At 43.3% G+C, this 26,220-nt stretch overlaps 1 protein-coding gene across 2 annotated transcripts in view; it reads left to right on the top strand.

Moving 5' to 3' along the window:
• LOC311231155 (metabotropic glutamate receptor 4-like) overlaps positions 1-26,220 on the top strand; it is a gene marked incomplete at both ends in the record, with an annotated part of 754,768 nt that overhangs the window by 401,169 nt on the left and 327,379 nt on the right. The gene's annotated exons all lie outside the window — the stretch shown is intronic.

Raw genomic sequence — 26,220 nt, 5'->3', positions numbered from 1 at the left:
GATTTTTATTTTTTCAGATTTTTCATCCCTAATCTATATCTCTCTGTACATCATATCTATAATTAATAATGTACGTCAATGATCTCCACTTGTTTTATCTACTCTCCTGTATAAATATGAGATCCTCAGTAGACATTGGACCTCATTCACCAACATTGGGTCTCATTCACCAACGGACCTTTGACAAAAGATCAGACAACATTTTGTCCTACTGTAGCACCACTAGGACATTTTCGGGCCGATTTGGGGATTCACGAACAGTCCCTTCTCGGGGATTCGCTCTTAACTAAGAGCAGGATTTAGGAGCGCTGAAAAGCAGTCGTAAGTTGACAGACTAGTGTGAGCCGTGTTCTTAAGGCTCTATTTGGGAGGAATCATGGCGACGTTACGTTCATGTCAACTCTACAGACATCCTTGGAATTAAAGGGGAACTATCTTATAAATAGCCTTTTCCAGTGTTTAGCCATGTTTTCTAGCAATGTGGGGTTGTACCAACACTGTCTATGTTGCAAATTCTATTTTTGGTGCATTCCTCCAGTTCAGATGAGACAAGGTCCTCCCCCACTGAACCAAGCTATTCTGATTGGACTCACTCGCTGACGTGAATAGGCACTGATCTGCCACCGCCCGCCCACAAGAGAGAGAGAGAGAGAGAGAGGGAGATACAGACAGATAGAGAGAGGGAGAGAGAGGCTCTCATACGGTGCGACTCGTCTCACATCTCTCCTCTGTCTCTGTCTCTGCATTTACACACAGTCGCGAGTTGAGCCGCTCACACACACGCAAGCTCTCGGAGCGATCTCTCCTCTCTCTCTCTCCCTCTCTATCTCTCTCTCCCTCTCTCTATCTGTCTCTCCCTCTCTCTCTCTATCTCTCTCTCCCTCTCTCTCTCTCGCTCGCTCGTTCTCTCTCTCGCTCTCTCTGTATCAGCACTCACGTCAACCTGTTACAAACTATCATAGCAGACGCTCACACGCGTATTCCGATCCGTGCAATAATATTCACGGGGGTATATATTGTCATTTGAAACAAGTTACCAATGCATTGTCCCGTGGGATTATGCCCCCTGCGGTGAAATTAATTAGTCCTCTCTATCTCTCTATCTCTCTCTCTCCCCCAATCTGCCAGTATGCAGTGCAGTGCAGTGGGTGACTGTCACTCAAAGCCAGTGATGGGAATAACGGCACTATAAGTAACTTCGTTACTAACGGCGTTCGTTTTTTCAGTAACAAGTAATCTAACGGATTACTCTTCCAATCTTATCTTGGTTGTGCGAGGGCGTTGCCCTTTGCTACACGTTGGCTCGACAGGCCTCGGTGGAGGACATCTGTGCTGCGGCCTCCTGGTCCTCCCCGGTTCCTTTCGTTAAGTTTTACCTCGTGGACATGACTGGGGGTTCTGTCTTCCAGGCGGTTCTGAGGTCTGGGACCTCTCCTGCGTCCCACCATTTGGTGGGCTAGCAGGGGTGTGTGGGTGTGGACCACAGAGTGCTGTGTCACACGTGGTCCCGCCTGTGCTGTGCGTTCAGGGGCACACTTTGGTGGAGTTGACTGCCTCCCCCCCTTCGTTAGGACAGGCGGGTGGACGGGACTCCCCTCCTCCCTGGCTGGGGCTTACGGGCCCTCAGGGGGTACACTTGTCGGGTCACGCGTCCGCTCTGCCCCATATCTCATTGGCAGAGCGAGATGCGATAGCCAAGTATGCTATATAACAAAAGGTTATTTCATAACCTAGTTATATGAATACTGGCTGAGCGTCTCGCTCTTAGCGCCCTGAGGTCCCTTGGATGGTTTTCCGCTTATGGAAATCGTTCTGAGGAAGGTTGAGCCTGACCATTTCCGGCGTCATATAGGGACACGCATGGGAGTGGCTTCATGTGCAAGTGGGTGCATTTGTTTGTTTCGTGTGCACAATATGTGCGTGGAGATAAGAGGATATCTCATTGGCAGAGCGAGACGCTCAGCCAGTATTCATATAACTAGGTTATGAAATAACCTTTCGTTTGTAATAGATCTCAGAGCCCCATGATACACACTATCCAGCATGTGAAGAGAGTGATGAATGAATGAATGAATGAAAACTTTATTTAACAGATTGCAGAATGGGTACAATACAGTACGGCTCAATACATACAATTGTTAAGGGGATGCAGACCTGAGAAAGACGTTTGTCTTGTTTCCATCAGGGTCCCCCATTTTCATTTCATATAGACATTTATGACATACACAACATACATGACATTTATGGCATAGGGACATATAGGTATTTAGTACTGATACATTTGTGACATAAGCGGTATTCAAATATACAGTACTGTTACCCCTAGATCCTGACAGAGTATATACATATGATGGGGAGGGGACTGTACATTAGGAGGGGGTGGGTGGGTGGGAGGGAAATATACATACGGCGGGGAGGGAATATATACATGCGGTGGGGAGGAGACTGTCTATTAGGAGGTGGTGGGGGTTTTGGGCATTTACGGTGGCCAGTTTCGAATTGCAGCCTCCCGTAGGTGCTCTTTAAGAGCGGTTTTGAATGTGGGCAGGGATTCACATTCCTTTACAGCTTTGGGTAGGGCGTTCCACATTGTTGTGGCATAATTGCGAAACGTGTTTAGTCCCTTGTTTGAGCCGAATCTGGGTTTAACATGATTTGTTGAGCTTCCTCTGGTGTAGTGGTTGTGGTATTCACTGACCTTTGGGAAGTATTTTGAGTGAGCAGAGGCATTCATCACCATTCTTTGAGTGTCTAGAAAAGCGCTATATAAATGCAATTCATTCATAATCAATCACAGGTAGAAAGGTAGACTCCGCCAGTTTCCGTTTCATACCAAAGGAAAAGCAAGACTTATTTCTAAAGTCAAATCCTAGTAAAAGCTTCAGATTCTTTGTAACATAATGAATCATCAATTAAAAACCCTAGGCAGGGGGAGCTCCAGTAGCTCACCACGTACCGCGAGTGCTATTTCAGCGCCGTGGACAACCGCGCTCGCGCGGATCTGGGGCTGAGCGCGTTTGAATCCCGGACGGCAGCCGTGCCTTTCCCAGAGTGTCTTTCCCCCCCATCTGAACCCTTTCAGCCTGCTTCTGTCGGTCGAACTTGACCAAGTATGAATGCGAAGAAAAAAAGCGATAAACGCTAAAAGAACCAGGTGACTGGTCAAAGTTTAAAAAAAAAAAAACCCTAGGCATATAAAAGTTGATTTATTGGCCATTTCTGGCTAACTGTTTTAGAATTAGGCCTACAAAAAAAAGCGTCGTTTTTTGCAGCTGCTCTTGTATATCAAATATATACATACTGAAGATACACAAAAACAGTGCGGCTAGGTGGTGTAGTGGGCAAGTCACTCGCCACCAATGTGGAGACGCTGGGTTCGCGTGTTCGAATCCAGCTCTCCACATTGTTTTCAGTTTGGCTGGTCGTCCGTACTAATACAATTGGCAGTATTAGAGGGTGGGAAACTGATGGGTGGGGATCGGGCGTTGTGGACAGCGACTCCTACAGGTCAGTTGGTGCGCCTGCACAGTAGAATCAGGAAGTGTTGGGGGCAGCGTGAGCCTCCCACGCGTTACTCCTCGCCACTGAGAGATCGAGCTGCGCAGGTGAAAAGATGCGACTGCTGTTACCTCAAGTACCGGAGGGGACTTGTGCTATGTATGACTTAGTCCACATTGCAGCCGGCTTGTGGGAGGCAAGAAACAGCGTTCGTGACAGGGGAGGGTTGAATTGGATGATACGAAATTGGGATGGGAGAAAATATAGAAAATGGGAGAAAAAGTGGATAAAAAAAATAAAAAGATACACAAAAACATTAGAGTGGGTGCAAAGCAGTAGATCACAGTATCATCAACATAGAAATGAAAGGCTGTGTTTGGAATATTTCATCCAACATAATTTATATATAAAGTAAAAAATAAGGGGCCCAGAACCGAACCTTGTGGACTTGCAGTACCTCCGAGGTAGCGCCCTCTAACGGAACAGCCTCCGTTCTGTCTGTGCGGTGGTTTGCAATCCACCCAACTGTTAGATTTGGATCAATCAGCCAGTATCACCTCTCCATCGTTGTCGTTGTGTAGTTTCTGCGTTGTGTTTATTTCTCTCTGTCTTCTCATACTGGCTGTACAATCTTTGTCATCCCCCTTTAATGCAATCCGTAAGCATAATAATTCGACACTGGGCCGCGTAGTACCTTTCTTGGAATCGTTGTTTATTACATAAACAAAAGCCTCAGATGTTACCCATTTCGTATTGTCCTTGAAAAGTCTTTGATGGAACACTAAATGCATTATTCTATCGTCTCTTCTGCTGTTTAGTCCAATGGTGGCTGAGGCCTTGTCGTTAGCCAAAATCTTTCTCCCGTTAGCCGAAGCTAATGATGATGTGTCATCTCCCCTCCCCCACAGACAAGGGTGAGGGAGGGATTGAAGTCTCTGATTCACGTCCGCTCGCGTCAGCTTCGTGTCTAGATCTAACTTACACACGGAAGGAAACTCACATTTACAATATTCATCATCATCATTATCATCTCGGCATAGCAATGACAGGCCCCACCCCTCTTCTTGTGGCCATGTGACGCGCTGTAATGGCAACTGCTGTTCACCCCTTCACACACATTAAAAACATCTGTTTCATTGATGTCAAACTCCCTCTCTGACCATTCTGCCTGCTGCTGTTCTTATCAGTTGTTATGTGCTGATGGCGACCTCGGCATGCCCTGGGCTCTATCTTAGTCTGCTGCTAAATACATTGCCTCTCTCTCAGACCGCCTCCACCACCATGCACATCTACCTCTCTGAACTGGCCCTTTTAGATGCTGTCATCTCCCCCAATATATACATTATATACATTGAAAAAACCTTGACATCCTTCACAACCCAGCATTTCCCAGCTAAGGTGTCCTGGGTACTGTTAACTCTTTCGAGTCGACAGGCTTGTTTGCACCCGTCGGCGGAGAACAAAATAATTCAGAATGTCTCCCAAATGCTCAAAACCTACATCTTTTCAGAAATCGATAAAAATAGAAAAATTACAATTTTGAGTGCTTTGAGATGTAATCTATATGTCTCCTTACTTTCTAAACGTAATACGACTTGAAAATATGTTTAATTCTTGCTAAATTGTATAGTTCTAAATTATCCCTGTATTCATGGAACTACAACGCGTAACGTACATGCACGCGCGCACACACAAACAGTGCATAGGTGTTAAATCACTGAGTGATCTAATATGCATATTCTTCAGAGCGAGAGGGGGAGGGATTGTGTTTCTCACATTGTCGCTGTCTGTCGTTGATAATATAATCTGAAGAGGTCCTGCATTATTATTATTATTATCATTCTCGAGAATACAAGCGGACCCGACGGAACGTTAACTTATGAATTAAAAGTAGTCTAACATGCTTTTCATCCTCGCCCGTGTATATACCCACGTCGCGCTAAAACATTAACTACTGTATGGCAGAGACTGACAGAGTGCGTGTGTGGGTATACGAGTTATGAATGATCTCTCGCAGTTCATTCAAGCGGGCTACGTGAACTACTAGTTGACAGCTTACGCATCAATGGCTTTGTGAAGGAAAGATAACGTCGTCTCTCTCTCTCTCTCTCTCTCTCTCTCTCTCTCTCTCTCTCTCTCTCTCTCTCTCTCTATTCAATTCAAATGGGCTTTATTGACATGGGAAACATACGTTTACATTGCCAAACAAAACTATTCGAAACTGGCCCCTGTAAATGTCCTAACCCAACCCCCTCCAATGTACAGTAAATGACCAAGTATGGTTTCGTCAATATTCCAATGTACAGTTTTGCTTCAATCGCTACAATTGACAGAGTGCTCAGTGGGAATTAAATGTGCATGAAACAATTGTAGTATAATTGACAAATGAGTAGCCATTTGACTGGAACAGAGTGAAAGAGATCCACCACCAGTATGCACAAGTAAAACATTTATGTGTTCTATGCATACTCTAATGTAAACTGGTTACTTTGTGTAGTGCCATGCAGTACACTTACATGACAGTTCATACTGTACAATATGTTGTCCAAAATGCATTATGTTACACAGGAAAAGTTTATAGTTTTTATCTCTCTCTCTTCTGGGATAAAGCGTGTACCAGGGAACCGCTGCACACATTATACGTAGATGAGGCGGGTTTCAATCTGGCAAAAGGTAGACGGCATGGAAGAAATCATATTGGACAGAGAGCAACCATTGATGTCCCAGACCAACAAGGAGGGAATATTACAATGTGTACAGTGTGTACAGTAATGTGTAACTGTAGATGTCAAATAGCTGTGCAAATAGTGTATAGTGCTGTCTTGAGCATTTTCAGTAGTGTCACCAATATCTGACTTTTTTGCATTGGAAAACACTTACAGAGTGATCTGTCATAATGAAAACATGACAAAGCCATTTGACTATCTTGTTCATAAACAATGGTGTCAGGACTTTTCATTTTGATGACACTGACACTTTCATTGACATGAATACTTGCTTTTGAAGAAGGAACTATCCATTTTGAGCAAGTGACACGCTTTTGCAGGTTATCAACTAGGTTTTGCAGTTTGTACTAATTGTTTTGAGAAATGCACTAACTGTTGTGCAAACGTAAATAGTGATGTGAGAAATGCACCAAAGTGACTGAGAAAAACTGTAATTAATAATATAATTATTATAAATGTCTCTCTCTGTCTATATCTCTGTATCTTTCTTTCTTTCTTTCTTTCTTTCTTTCTTTCTTTCTTTCTTTCTTTCTTTCTTTCTTTCTTTCTTTCTTTCTTTCTCTCTCGCTCTCTCTCTCTCTCTCTCTCTCTCTCTCTCTCTCTCTCTCTCTCTCTCTCTCTCTCTCTCTCTCTCTCTCTCTCTCTCTCTCTCTCTCTCTCTCTCTCTCTCTCTCTCTCTCTCTCTCTCTCTATTACTATACTATTATATATCTATATATCTAAATATCTAAACCTCGGTCTATCTAGTGTGTGTATACATGGCATCAAATCAAAGTGTGTGTTGCTGTAGGCCTGCAGGGGTGGTAGTGCAATACACGTAGTACACTCAGCTGAGCGCACCACTCTCTGGAGTGCCTTCCTGTCCTGGGCCGTGCTGTTTCCATACCAGGCAGTGATGTTTCCAGTCAGAATGCTCTCTACAGCCCCGGAATAGAAGGAGTGGAGTATCTTCCCCGATACTCTGAACTTCCTTAGCTAGGCGTGCCAGTACATCAACCTCCTCCCAGTTCTCGTCATTGTTAGAGATCAGCCCCACCACCAGTAAATATTGCAGTGTCAAATTAACACTATGCCCGAGTGTATTTGTTCCCATTTGGCAAGATTTACTGTGTACTATAGCTACACAGTAAATCTACGACGAGCTAGTCAAGATGAGAAGCTCGTTCAGCCACAGACTCATCCCCCCCCGACACTCGACTAACCGCCTCGGACAGTCCTTCATACCAGCGGCCATCAGGCTCCACAACAGTGGGCAGCGACTAGCAGCCTCCAGGCCCCACAACAGGGGGCAGCGACAGCGACTGCTACCAGACATTGACCTGGGACTTATAGGAACCCAAGGGGGACAAAGTAGACTACCCTGGTACTTTGATTAATGTATACTCAGTAGATAGTAAATTATTATAACACTACCTCTTGCATACTGCACCTCATGTGACACTGTGAATAATGTGAATATTCCTCAGCTAGTCAGATAGTAAATTATATTGACCATATTGATCAAATTGTTTACACTGCCTGTGTTGTCTTTTACTACCTGTATACTGTGTTGTTTTACTACCTGTACCCCTCCCCCCCTCCCCCCCATGCTGCTATGATGCCTGAATTTCCCCAAGGGGATCAATAAAGGAATATCTTATCTTATCTTATCTTATCTTCCTTTTGAATGAAATAGGTTCAGGAGAGATGTAGGGAGAGGGAGAGAGAGCAAGACACACACACACACACACACACACACACACACACATTTGCAATATTTACTGTGTATATAGCTCAGTAGCTGTAACAGAATAATTGTATTAATTAACTATTATTCAATAGCGTTTAAATTATAATGAATTAAATAATTGTATAAAGAATTTTCCATGTTCTGTCATCTAATAATATATTCCATTACCTTTCATATCTGTATCAAAGTCAAAATGTTGGTATTGTGTTGGTATAATATGCTATCTAGCTTGTGTGTCACTCGATGGCTAGGCCTCCTGCTGGGTCCATTCATTGGAATAACAAAGGAACGACAGACTAGAAACTGGGCCTTTGTTCCAGGTATGAATTGGTCTAGTGACATTGATCACATTGAATTCTGGGAGTGTAGTTTTTTCATCAGATAGCTGAATTCACTTGAATCCTTTCAAACTCGTGTGCTGGAATGTAGTTAGGATTTTACCAGAATGTTTGATAGGACATTGATTGAAAACTATCGGCTTAAATTTTACAATTGATGGCTTATTTTGAAGGTATGAATATGTAATTTTATATTATGTAACAAAAAAAAGGGGACATTTATGAGGAGAAGGAGCTCTTGAGCTTAGACTCCTAAGTCAATTCCCTCTCTCCTTTTTCCACTGCTTTCTCAACTCTCTCTTCTCCTTCACTAATTTCACTATTTCTCTCTGCCGTCAGGACCTAACTGGCTGCAGAACCTACACACATTCTTTCTAGCAATGACTCCAATTCTTTCAGCATAATTTCTTGTAGATAATTTCTTCCATCTTCTCTAATGTATTTTCCCACTGTTCCTTTTATCAAATCCATGTTAACTGTCTCTCATTGCTTCCTTTAATTTACTCAACGCCACTTTCCTCTATCTTTCTGTCCACAGCTCCTCACTACCACCTGCATCCCTCTCTACAGCACTTGCCCCCTCCTCTTCCTCAGGGATAGGTTTAATAATATCCTGCAAACTGTGGTTGTCTATCCGTCACTGGACTGACTTGACTGACTGCTGAAGAAGTAGGCTACTTACTGATCAATGCATCGAAACTGATTTCCTTCACTGATATAGACAAATTCCTTGTATGCAATTAGCAGTACAACAACATTCTGATTCTGAGTTTGCATAACCGGCAGGTGGCTAAGTGATAGTATAGGATCTGGTCAACATTAAAGATAGAATATGTAATGCTGTAGAGCAGCGACCTCTAGGCAAAAGTGCTCCTCTTGGTATTGCACTTTATTAAAAAAATAATGTTGGTCTAATGTGTAGGTTGGTTCTGTTGTTAGTCACACCTCAGGTTCTGCCAAGAGAGGTGTAGTAGAACACAAATATTATGAATAACTTACTCAGTCTAAATGGATCCGGTTAATATGATTTATTAACTCAGAATGAAATGATCAAATACAGTATAGTCTGAGATATGGCTGTGTGGCTCCCATTATAGGTTCTTAGCTACAAGACCCGGAAGGAGAAGACCGGCCCCCTTGCTCAGGGGCCGTTTATATACCGGAGAGGGGTGGGGGACACAAGAGGGAGGAGATTAAGACACGTCCTTATGAGGAGACAAGTCTGTTATGGGTGAGACAACCTCTTATTTCCTCCACATGTCCACACTTTTCCAAAACATCGCTAAAATGGTCAATAATGCTGGCGCCAGGCGGTACAGATGGTGAAAGTGGGTGGCGCCCAAAGAGTTAATAATGGTAAACACAACGACTCCAATATGACCTTGGCTTTCATGAAAGGCGCTATAGAAATTTGATCTATTATTATTATTAATACCACCTGAAGCAAATCTAGCAAGGCTATCAATGAGTGACCCTCCCAACTCTGACATCAAAATCACTGAGTTCATAACACGTTACCCACCTGCACAGCAGTCCCACCTATCAGAAAACACATCTCAGCCTGCCACCTACCTCCAATCAATCGTTATGTCATAGTCAGAATCATGGTCACACACATACAATCCGGGGAATCTCCTCCCCTACCTCAACTGTGGAGTGGGTGATGAGGATCTCCTGGATGTCTCTGGTATTGGTGCATCTCTCGATGTAGACTCTCTACCGTTTCCTCTGACCCCAGTGGTCAAAGATGCACGCTGTCCCACAGCAGGCGTTTTTTGAAGAGGGTATGGCCGTTTGACCATTGTCCCAGGCTCGTAGCTGACCTGTCCATTTAGTAGTTTGGCACTCAATGTTATACCACGTATCACTGGCCAATAAGGATTCAATTCACCTGAGCACACAACATCCCGCAATAGTCATCACAGGGGCAATAATTCCAACCTGAATATGAATGTTAATTGATATATAGAAATAAACACACACACACACCCGTGAAAAAAAACAAATTAATGGAGGCTACACGACACCCCTGATGGATAAAACATATTTGAGGGAAAGAATAATGCATACAGACCAAGAATGGTTTAAAATCAAAAGGTTAACCAGGGGGAAAGAAAACTGATTGTTTTATTTCTTAGATGGGATTGTTTTGTAGAATATTGGATTAATAGAATATTGGGTTAAGTCTCTATGGATTTCAAAGGAGAGGATTGGGATATATCTTAATCTGTGTAACAAAGACTAGTGTGTGTGACAATGATGACTGTGCATAGAGTGAGGAATATGTATAGAAACTCTTTATAAAAAGGAGTAATCATAAACTGTTTGTGAGAGTGAGGCTCATTTAGTTGCCCTGATTTCATCTTGAACACACCCTGTATACTTATAAAAACAGGTATGCTTGACTTCAAGCAGTCTTGACCATTGTAGAGGAAAGAGCACTTATCGTAAAGCTAGGAGATTGGACCATCTGGCTTGGCCATAAACAGCTGTGTGAGATAAGGGCTCTGGTGAAACCATAACAAAAACCGACATGCCTGAATTCAAATCAGTAATTGGTTATTCAGGTCATACACGTTGACAAAATGTACTTAACATCACCTTAACACTTTGAGTGCCACAGACGTGTTATGTCGTCATTTCATGCCCCCCGTTGAGTGCCACCGACGCGAATTGTCGTTTGATTTTTTTATTAGCGATCTGAATTCAGTCTCCCGTTGGTACAGCAGCCCCTCTAGGAGCTCCGATGGGAAAATACCGCCCCCTATCGTCTATCCCTGTGTAACTGCAGGCCATTCGATTAGATCTGTGGGGGGGAGCCTACTGGCTCCACTATGCTGGCGAGGGATCTGATGACGAGGGAAGTGATCGCGAGATGGAAAGCAGCCTGGAATATATATTTACAGCAGCCAATAATCAATCTATAAACGCGATCGATATTTGGAATGGCGATCAGGAATTGGAATAATCTTTTTGGAGAACATCTGATCAAGGAGTCTATGTTACCAGTTTTAGGATAATCAGATCTGTCTTCACTGAGATAACAGCGTGTCCCGTATGTGTATATGTGTGTGTGTGTGTGTGCTGTTGAGGAAATAAGAGAATCGATTTCTCAGCTCGTTTCTATAGCGTGCATAAGTACACATATACTATCGATAATCTAGCATTTATTTGAAAACGATTCATAAATAGGCAGACAAATGACAGTGTGTCTAGTGTATTCGAGAATATTCCAATAAATGCCGTTTATGACGGAATCTTTCTATTTTCCGAAAATTGTTGAGAAAACGATAGCTTTTCGAAATGCTATAAAAAGGATATGAACCGATTAAAAAACTATCCGTTTCGACAATGTTGACTGCAAACAAGTCATTGATAAGCGACGGGCAGATTAGACACATAGATTACATTAAAACATAGATTATGCGTTTTTAACGCTATCATTGAAGTGGATGATGGCACTCAAGGACATTAATCAACGTTATGGCTGGTACTGAAAGTGTTAAGTATGAACGTGTTACTATAGAAAAATAAATCTGGAATAAACAAAACAACAAACATACTTCGAAATAAACACTATCCTATTTTGGCACTGTTAACCTATCGGTTGCTCTCCCCTAATGTTTGTATAGGAAAACATGGTTATTCATTTACAATAACTAAAAAAACATTGCTTGCTTGGGGAGAGAATGTGTACATCCTTGTGTACATCTGTGTTTAACACTTTCGCGACCACTGGGCTGAGTCTAATTAATGGCAAGAGGACCGGGGAATGTAAACAAACGTGTCTTTTTGTAGATCTAAATATATAGTATTGCTATACCATTCTCATTGTCAATTGAGTTGATAAACCGTCCCTTCAAAATGGCTCAAAGAAAAAAAAATGCATCAATAGGTTCTCATCTTATAGCGCCGTGAATATAAGCTTTATAGCGGATTTGGTCTTGTATATTTTCTGGAAAGCTAGATAAATGGCTAATAGCTGCTAACGTTATATCCAATGGCATTTCCGTTTTACAGATGCTAAAGACATAACTCAAACTGCATATGATTGGGACTGTCCCAAAGCATGTATGCATGAAAGGGGGGGGGGGGGGGGGGGGGACACACGTCATTTATTATTATTGATTACCAATAACAGTGTTCGTCTAACTAGCCACATAGGCCGTTCGCCTTGATGGCTATCAGAACGGTGTCCGATCGGGCTGTAATTTATGTGAAGGGGATCTTACCGTGATCGGGGCTGATCCCCCCGAGCATTTCTCCGTTATCGATCGTCATCTGGTAGATCGATATGTCCATTGGCTGATGATAAATCCCCTTATTGCATGGTGAAATCTGCGATCCGAAACGTATCCCATGCAACAGACAATAGCTATCGCTTCAGATGAGTAGAAAACTACATTAGAGATAAAAAAAAAAGACAACTTCTGCCACAGGAAACACTCTATTATCGCAATAATAATAATAATAATAATAATAATAATAATAATAATAATAATAATAATAATAATAATAATAATAATAATAATAATAATAATAATAATAATAATAATAATAATGCATTCTATTTATAAGGCGCCTTTCAAGGCACTCAAGGACGCCGTACAACAATTTAAAAACAGTTAAATTCATAATCACAGTACATTAAAATAAGAAAAATTAAAATATATAAAATCAGGCAGAAGATAAAATCAGACATACGCCTGCCTAAAAAGGTGGGTTTTGAGGTGGGTTTTAAAAGAAATGATGGAGTCAATGTTCCTGATGTCGGGGGGGGAGGGAGTTCCAGAGGCGGGGGGCAGAGCAGCTGAAGGCTCTTGACCCCATGGTGGACAGACGGGCTGGGGGGACGGTCAGGTTGATGGAGGAGGCAGACCTGAGGGACCGGGTGGGAATGTTGATATGAAGGAGGTCGGACAGGTATGGAGGGGCGAGGTTGTGAATGGCCTTGTATGTATGGAGGAGGATCTTGTAGTCTATGCGGAGTTTAATGGGAAGCCAGTGTAGTTGGCGTAGGATGGGGGTGATGTGACTGATGACAGGGGTTCTGGTGATTATGCGGGCAGCAGCATTCTGGACCAGTTGGAGCTTATGGAGGAGTTTGTGGGGGAGACCAAAGAGAAGGGAGTTGCAGTAATCTAAGCGGGAAGTGACGAGGGAGTGGACCAGGATTGCGGCGCTGTTGGGAGTGAGTGAAGGGCGGAGGCGGTTGATGTTGCAAAGGTGCAAGTAGGCGGACCGGATGATGTTATTGATGTGGGAATGGAATGATAGGGTGCTGTCGAGGACGACACCCAGACTCTTGACCTGGGGGGAAGGGGAAACCAAGGAGTTGTCTATGGTGAGGGTGAAACTGGGGTGCTTGGTGAGTGTGGACTTGGAGCCAATGAGGACTACCTCAAATTTTTGGTGAACCAGGATTTGATTTCCTGTAGACAGGCACAGAGGGAAGAGGGAGGGAGGGTGGAAGTGGGTTTGGAGGAAACATAGAGCTGGGTGTTGTCCGCGTAGCAGTGGAAATTGATGCTGTATTTGCGGAGAATCCGACCGAGTGGGAGGAGGTAGATAATTATGAGGATAGGGCCAAGGACAGAGCCCTGGGGAACACCGGAGGAGACGGGGGATGGATGGGATGTGAATGATTTTAGCTGAATGAAATGAGTACGGCCAGAGAGATATGAGTGGAATTAGTCTAGGGATGTGTGGGAGATTCCAATGGAGGCTAGTCGGTTAAGGAGGGTGGAGTGAGATATGGTGTCAAATGCGGCGCTTAGATCGAGGAGGATGAGGATGGATAATAGTCCGGAGTCAGCTGCCATCAGTAGGTCATTTGTGATTTTGAGGAGGGCTGTTTCTGTGCTGTGACGGGGGCGAAAACCAGATTGGAACTGTTCATAGAGGTTATTGTTGGAGAGGTGAGCATGAATCTGAGAAGCCACTACTTTTTCCAGAATTTTTGAGAGAAATGGTAGGTTGGAGATGGGGTGGAGGTTATTGAAAATGTTGGGGTCTAAACCAGGTTTCTTTAGAATCGGTGTTACAGCAGCGGATTTGAGAGATGATGGGACAGAACCAGAGGTGAGGGAGGAATGGATGATTGCAGTTATAAGGGGCAGGAGAGAGGGGAGGGAGGCTATGACCAGGGAGGAGGGCATGGGGTCAAGTTGGCAGGTGGATGGCTTGGATTTCCGGATGAGTTTTGATATATCGGCAGCAGAGGGGAGATGGAAGCAGGAGAGAGGTGCAGAGAGGGAGGGGTGTGGCGCTAGGGGAGATGGACAACTGGACATGAGAGAGGTCAGTTGCTGGTGGATATTGGCTATTTTTTTATTGAAAAATGACATCAGTGAGTTACAATGTTCAGTGGAGTAGAAGTGTGAGGGAAGGGAGTCAGGGGGGCGGAGTGAGTTGTTGACCACTGAGAACAGGGCCCTGGTGTTCCCAGCACCAGCAGTGATTTTATCTGCAAAATATTGGGATTTGGCTGAGGAGAGGGCGTCTTTGTAGTGGAGGATATGGGTATGGTGCATCTGTTTGTGAACAGTGAGTCCGGTTTTTCTGGAAAGCCGCTCCAGCTGACGTCCTTTGGCTTTCAGCAGACGTAGGTGAGGGGAGAACCAGGGGGCGGAGTGGGGGAATGACACAGTCCTGGTTTTGAGGGGGGCAAGTGAGTCCAGCAGAGTTTGGAGACTGTCGTTGTAGTGGGAGACGAGCTGATCCGGGGTGCATGGGGGGATGGTGATGGGGAAACTGTCGATGCCTGTGGTGAGATCAGCTAAATTAATGTTTTTGATGTTGCGGAAGGACATAATATGTGACTGTTTGGTTTGGGATAGTGTCAGACTTAAATTCAATTAAACAACCATGTGGTCAGAGATGGGGAGATCGACAGCAGAACAGTTGAGAGGGGTGACACCAGAGCAACAGACCAAGTCCAAAATATGACCTTTAGAATGGGTTGGGAAATCTATGTGTTGTTTGAGACCATAACTGTCCAGGCAAGAGATGAAGTCCTTAGTGAGAGCATGATTCGTGTTGTCCATGTGAATATTTAAATCACCCAACAGAATTATGTTGGATGAGAGTGAACAGATGTGGGTGAGAAATGTGTTGAATTCATCAATGAAATCCTTGTTTGGTTTGGGTGGGCGGTAGATATTTACTAAAATAGTTGGTGTAGGTCCATTTAACTGTAGAGCTACGGACTCAAATGATTGAGACACTGGTAGTGTAACAGATGAGACCTACCAAGTCTCGCGGTAGATTAGCGCGAGACCTCCCCATCTGCCGGTGAGACGGGGTTGGCAGATGTAAACAAACCCAGGTGGGGTAGACTCGTTCAGCTGAGAGAAGTCATTGGGATGTTGCCAAGTCTCTGTTAAACAGAAAAAGTCATACTTGCGGTCGAGGAGGAGGTCCTGCAGTAATTGTCCCTTGCCAGTGAGGGAGCGGATGTTAAATAATCCAAGTTTGACGTCGGAGTGCTGGTTGGAGAAGCTAACGTTAGCCGACCTGGCTAGGCTAGCTAACGCGTTGTGGTCCACCTTCCTGTGAGTGTTTCTCAGAGGGTGGCGGCGGGTGGAGGTCCAGATGGAGTTTATTTCGGTGGAGTCATCGATGTGGTAGCTTAGTCCGGCACTGCGATGGATGTACCTCCGACGAGGAAAAGCAATGTCCGGGAAATGGTACAGTACAGGCGGGGGAGCAGACCGGTGGAATCGGAGTTGGTGGAGCTCCGTACTCATGTATTGGATCAGGGTTGACGCTGGATATATTAAGAAGGACAGGACAGTCCACAAGAGCGCAGATCTCACAGCGAGGTTGTAGATCAACATGATGAACGGGCAGATGTTACGTTCCGAACAGCAGTAGCAGTGACCGGGTGAGTAGAACGCCAACACGCTTTTGGTAACGTTTGAGCAGTCTAACACACAATACTGACAAACGGATCAATTTGACAGTAATTCCAGAGTAGAGACCAACGGTACCACGTTCGCCAATAGCAGGTGATCTGCTGCAAACTATGCAAATAATCATAAAAACATTAAAAACAACCGGAGAGCAGCGGCAGCTAGTCGCGCCTGCGTTCACTCAACCGGAAGTTGATGTGGCCCTTACGATAGCGCCCCTAAGAGGATCTGGCCGGTATTGCACCTTCTCGAATTCACAGACTAGGGTAGATCTGCAGTGCCTGTCGGCGACCTTGAACAGGTTATTAAAATGGAATAAAAGCAATAACAACTTGCCACGTATTTATACGTGATTCTGTCCACAACGCATGGATTCGGAACACGTATAATTACGTGCTTCGTCCCCAATGTGTTAAGGGTGTAAATAATACACATTATGATTGTTTTGTTTATCATATGGGAAGTTTAGCTTAATTGTTGGGTTAATTCAACAGTCACTGGATGCTCTCTATTGTGCATGAGTAGAAGTTCTTAAAGATCTTCTGACTGCCTTTGAACTTCCTTAAGCGCCTACCTCCTAAAATCCACAATCATCTCTTTAGTTTTGCTGACTAAACAGAAGCTGTTCTCCCCGCACCACAGCACCAGGTTCTCTACCTCTCCCAGGTAGGCCCTCTCATCGTTGGCAGAGATCAGGCCCACCACTGCTGTGTCGTCAGAAAACTTGATGATTATGTTGCTGTTGTGCTTTGCCACACAGTCGTGTGTGTAAAGCGGGTAGAGGTCTCTGAGCTTGACGACGAGCTTGGAGGGGACTATGGTATTGAATGCTGAGCTGTAGTCGATGAACAGCATTCTCACATAGTTTCTCTGCCTCTTGTCCAGGTGTGATGCTGCCGTGTGCAGCACATGGGCTATGGCGTCCTCCGTGGACCTGTTGGGGCGATATGCAAATTGCAGGGGGTCCAGGGTGTTGGGGAGGGAGGAACAGATGTAGCCCTTCACTAGGTTCTCAAAGCACTTCATGGCTATGGAGGTGAGAGCTACAGGGCGCTAGTCATTTAGGCAAGCGGGTGTGGATTTTTTGGGTTGCAGGTTGTGTTTGTTCCATGGATGTTACAAGAGGAACAATTCAGTAGAACACAGAAGGAGCAAAGGGAGTCAATGGAGGATTGAAATAGTTGTTGAAAGAGATAAGCCCAGGCATACAATATCTGCACTTAAGAGCACTTAACTTTCACACATCACTTACTGTATCAGATTGCACAATTTGCCAGTGCTTTGTAGTGTATTCATGGAAATGTACTCCCGGCTCTGTATTCATTATGTATAGTAGAATGTTTAACTTGTCGTTTCAACTACCCAACATAATGAATGGACAGAATGGATTGTCTGCATATTTTGTCGATATCTCTTTGTGCTTTTGCAGCCCTGTTATCTCACAGGCCTGGCAGCTTAAGGGCTTGTATTTTCCTTCTGAGAAGCTACTGTGCTCGCAGGCAGCAGGTCACTCTAATGATGGGAAATTATGCCTGGTGCCTGTCAATTAAGGAGCAAAAAGACTGGGGAGCAGAAGTAATTTATTGCTTAAGGTTTAGTATTTCTTCTGTTAACACTTTCCATGCCAGCCGTGCCAGTCCTATTAACCATGTTGCGTGCCACTGCTCTATTCAATGACAGAGCTCTCACATTTGTGAACGCATAAACTATATCTTAAATTATGGCTAATACGACCGTCGCTTATCAATGACTTGTTTGCAGTCAACATTGTCGAAAAAAAAGGATTGTTTTTTAATCGGTTCATTTCCGTTTTATACCATTTTGAAAAACGCTTGTTTTTTTAAACTTTCAGAAAAAAAATAGATTCTCCAGAAATCGCGCTTTACTGTAATACACAAAACACGTTGTAATTTTTTGGCCTATTTATGAATCGTTTTCAAATAAACGCTAGATTATCGATAGTACTTATGCACGCTATAGAAGCGGGCTGAAAAATCCATTATCTTATTTCCTGATCAGCTACACACACTCACAGCCACATACACACATAGGGGACACGTTGATATATAGGTGAAAACAGCTCTGATTATCCCAATACTGGTCAAATAGATTTCTTACCTCAGATCAGATGTTCTCCAAAAAGATTATTCCAATTCCTGATCGCCATTCCAAATATCGATCGTGTTTATTGATCCAACGCTGGGTGGTCAAAAGACATATTCCACACTGTTCTGATGGTGGGCAATGACTGGGATCGTCTCCGGTTACTTGCCTGACAAGTCAAATGTGGAATCCGGACTCTTTTTTCCCCATGCGTTTCATTCAATCCAATCCAATGGGTTGCAGTACCATCCGGAGAGACGATAGGGGGCGGTATTTTCCCTGTTCGAGCTCAGACAGATCCCCACTGGTAACGTGAGGCTATATTGATGAAATAGGAATGGAAATCGCTAATAAAAAAATAACGATTAAACTACGAGTTTCTCGTTGTTGGCACTGAAAGTGTTAAGAGGTTTTCATTATGATCACAGGTTCCATTCCAGTCAATGAAAGTGTCTCATAAGAGAGCAACACAAACAATCATAATAATACAGAAAATACTTTAATCCAGCTTTATCCAATCTGCAGGTTAAATTAAATACCCCAATGCTTTATCTTCACCGATTTTATACAGACTTTGACTATTTCATGAATAAACAAGGAAAGGCATACAGGTATGCACAGTCATAACTGTGTCTGCAGCATTATGTGCAAGTCACCCAGAACATGAGATGTGCCACACACTGTTGGCCTGTGGATGCTTCCTGTGGATGTTTCCTGATGACATTCTGTCATTCTGAATGACCCCATCTCCACTGTGACAGAGTATGAAGGCAGCCAGAGCCCTGGGACCCCGCTGTCAGGCAGTCTCCTCCATATGGTGCCTTTGCGGATTTCCATCCCCCTTTTTTAATTAACACCCTTTGAAGGTAAGCAGTAGCCCTTTTTTCCATGCAGGACAGGTCAAATCTGGGCAAAACACTCTCTCTCCGGAGACCATAGTCAGCCAGTCCAGACAGAACTATCAGTCATGTTCTAAATTGAGCATATTCACACGCCGGCCATTTTTCTCTCATGTCATTCTCAGTTTGGGATTATTATGTCATGCTCAGATTGGGATTCCCAACCTGAGCATGACGTAAGAGCAAAATGGCCACCGTGTGAATCTGGTCAATTTTCTCACCATTTATTCTGAACATGCACACAACAAAAAATGTATTCACATTATAGTATACTTCAAAATCTAAATATCCTTCGGCGGTCAGGTGGCGTAGCGGAGATTGCGCTCGTCACCAATGCAAGAGGCTGCGGTCTCGACTCCCGGAGTCAGCATTGCCTTGGCTTGGGCTGATCGCTATACTAACTTGTTTGGCTGGGTTAGGGGGAGGGAAGTCGTGGGTGGAAAACTGGCGTTGTGGACAGCGATGCCTACAGGTCAGGTCTGGGCACTTGCTCAGCGGAGGCAGGACTTGAGGAAGGCAGCGTGACCTCCCACGCGTTACACTTCACCAATGAGAGCCCTCGCTGCCAGGTGAGAAGAGAGCCACTGGCTGTCGCCGCACGTGTCGGAGGAAGCGTGCGGATACTTCAGGGTTCCCTTGTACCGACCAGTAGGAGAACATGCGCACAACAACCAGGTAGGGGAGGGGGGGGAATTGGCACAACGACTAAATTGGGATGGGGAGAAAACAGAGAAAAATCGGAGAAAGAGAGATAAAAAATAAAAAAATAAATCTAAATATCCTAGTGTTTATCATTAGAGACCAGCCTTTATGGTTTGACATAATGGTTTGGAGCATTGTCTCTAAACAACCTAGGCTAACACACCCACTAGAAACTAGATGTTGATCATCCAGTATCAAACCAGTTAAACCGTGGTGTCAGACTAAGACTCTTCATCGTCACTTTGCAGTGTTTTAATTATGCCAAAGCACACTTGAAAAACCCAACCCAGCCAATTTGCTTGAACTATGTAAGGGATAATGTATAGCTACGAGGTCATTGTCGCAAAATAATTGACCGACACAGAGTTTAAAATACCGAGCCGCGGTAGATTATGGTTTGAGGTAGGTAGTTATGATTAATATGATTACTATGATTACAGTGTAGGGCAATTGTAGACAGTGAAAGCAGTAGGAAGGTTTGAATTCAGTATAGGCAACAGAGTTCAAACTTTGTACATTATGGGTAACAGAGCTAGGGTATAGCCAATGGAGTTCAGAGTTCAGAGTTTATATGGTGTGGTTTAAACTCTGTTCCAGAGTCTGCTTGATTTGATGTGGGATGAGAGGTGTCCTTGACAATGCTGTGTGCCTTCCTCAGACACTGTTTGTGATGGATAGACTAAAGGGAGTGATGTACCGGTGCGTTAGGTCAGAGGCAGTGCAGTTTCCGTACCAGACTGATGTAGTTGGTGAGTATACTTTCTATGGTGCACCGGTAATAGTTCACCAGAATCTGAGGAGACCCTCAGTCTCCTCAGGAAGAAGAGGTGCTGGTGAGCCTTCTTGACCAGTGATGAAGTGTTGAGGGTCCAAGAGAGGTCCTCGGAGATGTGGACTCCCAGGAATTTGAAGCTGGAGACATGCTCAACCTCCATCCTGTTGATATGAATGGTGGCGTGCACGCTGGCTCTAGTCTTCCTGAAGTTCGCGATGAGCTTGGTTTTAGCTCTGACGTGATGAGATGGGACAAGAAAAAATAACTGTCAGAATCCTTTTTTTTTTTTTTTTTTTACTTACATTTTTATTTTCATTTTTTCAACAACATACATAGACAACATTCATAGACAATACACAGTACATAAATTAAAACAAATAGACAAAAAATTAGTAAAGAAAAAGTGTGACATGGGTCCTTCGGTCCCTTCTACATTTGCATTATTTATTTACATTTTTATTCATTTCCTTGTATATTTTTCAAACCTCTGTGATGTCGTTACTTCCCCTCCTGTATTCTTCCCATTTTCCCCATTTCCATTCAAACTTTTCTTCTTGCAGCCTCAGCAGATGTGTGATTCTCTCCATTTCCTGTATCCCCTCTACCAACTCTATCCTTTGTCGGCACTTCTACCTTGTACCACAGTTTAGTTAAAGCTTTCTTGGCTGCCACTATCAATATCTTAATCAAATATTTGTCTTCCCCTTGGATTCCTTCCTGTGACAGATTCCACAAATACAACACTTGGCCTCCCTGGGGTATTTCGTATCCTATTATTTCATTTATTATCCCTCCTATCTCTTCCCAGTAGTGCCTTATCTTCTGACATCCCCAGAATATGTGTGTATGGTTCGCCCCTTCCTGTCCACACTCCCTCCAACATGTTTTCTTTGCTGGTGTGTAATTGCCCTGTATTTCTGGTGTTATAAAGTATCTAATTATATTTTCCCACCCAAACTCCCTCCATATCCTTGATCCTGTGGTTGTTTGTTGTGTCTTACATGTGTCATACCATTCCTCCCCTGTTATCTCTATTTCCAACTCTCTTTCCCACTTTTCTTTCACATACAATGTTGTATTTCCCTTACTGTCCATTATTGCCTGATATAGTGCTGATATCACCCTCCCCTTCCGTCCTTCGTATGACTTTACCATTATCTTAATTACCCCATTCTGTTCTTTGTCTCTATCTTGCTTTATTTCCTTGTTATAGTAGTCCCTAATCTGTAAATATCTAAAGTGGTCCCTATTCTCTAGTCCGTATCTTTCTTTCAATTTTTGTAGAGTCTGCATCTCCCCTCCTTCCGTCATCGTGCACATTGCTGTTATACCCCCCCGTTCCCACCTCTTGAACCCATGATCTTCTATCCCTGGTCTGAATTTGTTGTCGTGTGCTATCCATCTCAGTATCTTAGATTCTTTTTCTAGCTTGTATTTCTTTACTATTGTGTTCCATATGTTTATAGTGAATCTGGTAATTGGATCTAGTAGTTGTTCTTGTCTTCTGAACAGCTCCCTATCTCCTATCAGTGCCTGCACTTTGAATCCCTCTCTTTTGGTTTCTATATCTTTCCATTTGGCCTCATAGTTCACATTGCACCAGCATGCTACTGTTCTAAGCTGTGCTGCATAGTAATAGCTTTCTAAACTGGGTACTGCCATCCCTCCTTTCTCCTTTTGTAATTGTAGAGTCACATATCTGATCCTTGGCCTTTTCCCCCCCCAAATGAATCTTGATATCTGTCTATCCCATTCCCTAAATTGTTTTTGTGGTATTAATATAGGTAGGGATTGAAATAGGTATAGTAACCTTGGTAATATGTTCATCTTAATGATTTCGATCCTTGAACTGAAATCTAGGGGCATCACCGTCCATCTTTCTAGATCTCTCTTGATTTTCTGATTTATCTGTGTATAGTTTGCATCGTATAGCCCCCCCCCCTCTTGTGATGTTCACCCCTAGGTACTTGATCCTGTCCATGTCCCATTTGATTTTGTATTTTTCTTTGATCTCTATCGTTGGTGTGTAGTTCAGTGCTAATGTCTGTGTCTTTGTCACATTAAGTCTATACCCTGAGTAATATCCATATTCTGTCAGCAGATCCATCAGTGTCGGGAAGCTTGTGTCTGGTTGTCTCATATATACTATCACGTCATCTGCGAATAATCCCAATTTATGTTCCGTCCCCCTTATCTCCACCCCTTTGATGTCTTTGGTCTGTCTAATTAGTTGGGCCAGTGGTTCGATGAATACATCGAAGAGCGTCGGCGAAAGACAACAACCCTGTCTGGTAGCTCTCTCTAGTTTAATCCGGTCCGTCAGACTACCATTCACCTTAATCCTAGCCATCGGTTCTTGATATAATGCCCTAATTGTTTTCATAGCGTTTTTGTCTAATCCAAATCTCTCTAATACTTTATATAGAAATAACCAGCTTACACTATCGAAGGCTTTTTCTGCATCTAGGCTAACTAATACTGCACTTCCTCCTTCCTTTTGTATCTCCTCTACTATCTGCACTGTCTTCCTTATGTTATCCTGTGTCTGCCTTCCTTTAATGAATCCAGTCTGGTCTTCGTCTATTATATCTGTCATAAATGTCTCAAATCTTTTGGATATTATTGATGTATATCTTGTAATCTACATTAAGTATGGACACAGGTCTGAAACTACTACACAGTTCTCTATCTTTCCCTTCTTTTGGAATTGTAGTAATTATGGCCTCTTTCCATGAAGGTGGCATTGTGCCTTTTTCCATTGTGTGTCTGAATGCTGCTTCTAACATGGGGCTCAGTTCCTGCCTAAATGTCTTGTAGAATTCCGAGGGGAATCCGTCGCTACCCGGTGACTTACTACTATTTGCCCTACTGATCGCATTCCCCACTTCTTGTTCTGTGATTTCTGCATTTAATATTCCATTCTGTTCCTTCCCTATTGATGGTAAATCCAATTTTTCTAAAAATGTTTCTATCTCCTCCTCCCCTGCCGCTATCGGTTGTGTGTATAGTTTCCTATAATATTCTTCAAATGCCTTCTCTATTTCCGCTGGTTCTCTCAGTATTTTGTTTGTGTTTGTGTCCCTTATTGTATGTATTGTGTTTATTTTTTGTTGCGTCCTAATTCGTCTAGCTAACAGTCTGGTCGCCCTCGGTCCCCCTTCATAGTATGTCTGTTTCATGTATCTAGCTTTCTTGTCTATTTCTGACAGCAGCTCCCTGTTTATCTGTCATCTAACTTCCTTAACCTCTCTAAGTGTCTTCTGGTTCTTTGAGCTTTGGTGTTCTTTCTCTAATTCTTTCAGCTTCTTTATCAAGTTCTGGTATGTCCCTATTCTAGCCTTCTTGAGTAATGCCGTCTTTGCTATCAATTTTCCCCGTATTACTACCTTTAGTGCATCCCATAAAATGTTTGGATCTACCTCCCCATTATCGTTCTCTTCTCTATATCTAATTATGTCTTCCTTGACCTGGTTAACCAAACCGTTGTTGTTCAATAGTCCTACATTCAGTCTCCAAACTGTATTCCTCCGTCTACTTTTAAGATTTACTGTCAGATATATTGCGCTATGATCTGAAATATCCGTCACTCCTATCCTGCATTCTTCCACCCGATATCTGTCCCCTGTTGTCATGAGAAAATAGTCTATCCTTGAATATGTTGTGTGCGGGTGTGAATAGTGCGTATATTCTCTATCTAGCGTGTTCATTGCTCTCCATATGTCTATGATTCCTAATTCTGCCATATGTATATTCATATATTTGCTAATGTTTGTCCTCCATTTCTTTGTGCTAGTCGTGTCTATGTCATAATTCAGTACCACATTGAAATCACCTGTACAGATCAGGACCCCCTCCCCTTCCAACGCTATAATATCAAAGATTGTTTCAAATAGATATTTCTCACTATCCGGTGGAGCATATACATTTATTAGTGTTACCATTTGACCTTCCATTTTCCCCTTGACCAACACATACCTTCCCTCCTTGTCCCTTATTTCCTTGATCATCTCAAATTTCACTGTGTTCTTAATTAGTATAGCTACTCCTCTTCTAAGGTTCTGTTTAAAAGAACTATAGAACAGGTTTTCATACCCGAATCTCTTCAGCTTTTCATGTTCTTGTGATATAAGATGCGTTTCTTGCAAGAAAATGACCTGCGCCTCTTCTTTTTTAAGTTTCGTCATCACCTTACTCCTCTTTATCGGGTTATTCATACCATTCACATTTAACGACATCATCTTTACACCCTTAACTTGTGTCATATTTATTTTCCAATTGTTCTCCCGTTCTACCCATGTCACATAAAATAATATTTGTGGTTGTAGCCTCTGCTATCTCCTTCTGACTTACATACATATTTACATAATAAACATCAACATCAAAATTCACTCTTTGAACTTCCATGGCATTTGAGGGTCCTATTCGTTCCCCTCTTTTCCCCGCTGGTGGGTGGGGAGTTGTGGCTCTCCTAGTGAGAGGGCCCCCCCTAGTGGCTACATTGAGCGCACTATATATGTCCAGCTCTGTGTGTGGTCTGACCGAGCTCCCAGTCAAAAAGCTCCGCTTTAGTCACTTTCATGTTTCCGTCTAACTGTGTTATGCGACATGTGTTTTCCTGAGTCCCTTTAATGTCCGTCTCCATATATCTCTTGAATGCACATGTCCCTTTTTTTTTATCACTTTCGGTTTAATTATCCCCCATGTATTTTGTCATACTCTTCCTGCCTAACAAGTCTCTTTCATGTTTTCACTCTCTTGCATTATGTGCGTCATACGTATATCAGTCCAATGTGCTTCGAATCTCTATGCCTTCCTTTCTAAATTTTGGTCTACCTATAATTATCTCATGTACATTACTATCTTCTCACTATCTATTTTGTGTGTGTGCATTGTACTCATCCACCCTTTGGTCACCGTCTCGTCTCCTCTCCGCCCCCTTTCTCCGTGTCCTTGCGTCCTTCTTCTCAGTTGATCTGCTTTGAATCAATTCAGATCCCCTTCACCTTCCCGTTCTCCTCGTCTCCTCCTCGTCCCCCGCCGACCCTGGTCCATCTCCTCCTCCTCGAGTCCTGTGCGCTCTCTGAATCCCTGTCTTGTCGATGGCTGTCATTTTTAATTCTCTTCGAATTAGGCTGTCGAATCTCCTTCCATCCCCTCTTTCAGACCCCATATTCGTATGTTGTTTCTCCTCAACCTCCCCTCCAAGTCCATTAGCTTTCCTCTCAGCATGTTCTGTTGTTCGAGCGTCTCTTTCAGAATATCATGCATTTCTGTATTCCATTCTTCCGTATCGGCCGTCCTTTCTTCCAACATCTTTATGTCTTTCTCTTGCTCTTGTATTTTTCCGTTCATTGCCTCGAGTCCTTTATCCATTTCCCCTCTGAGTTCGTCCTGTCCCCTCTTCAACTCTTCCCTCAGTCCATCAATGCTGTCTTGGATATTCTGCGTGCTCGCCTGGTTAGCCATCACGCTAGCTTGTATACTAGTTTGTAACTCTTGTTGGCTAGCCAACGCGCTAGCTTGCATGTTCCTCGTGT

The sequence above is a fragment of the Notolepis coatsorum genome, assembly GCF_963971535.1.
Source record: "Notolepis coatsorum genome assembly, chromosome: 6".
NCBI classification, from domain to species: domain Eukaryota; kingdom Metazoa; phylum Chordata; class Actinopteri; order Aulopiformes; family Paralepididae; genus Notolepis; species Notolepis coatsorum.
Note: the sequence above shows the minus strand (reverse complement) of the source record. Positions and strands in the feature narration are given on the sequence as shown.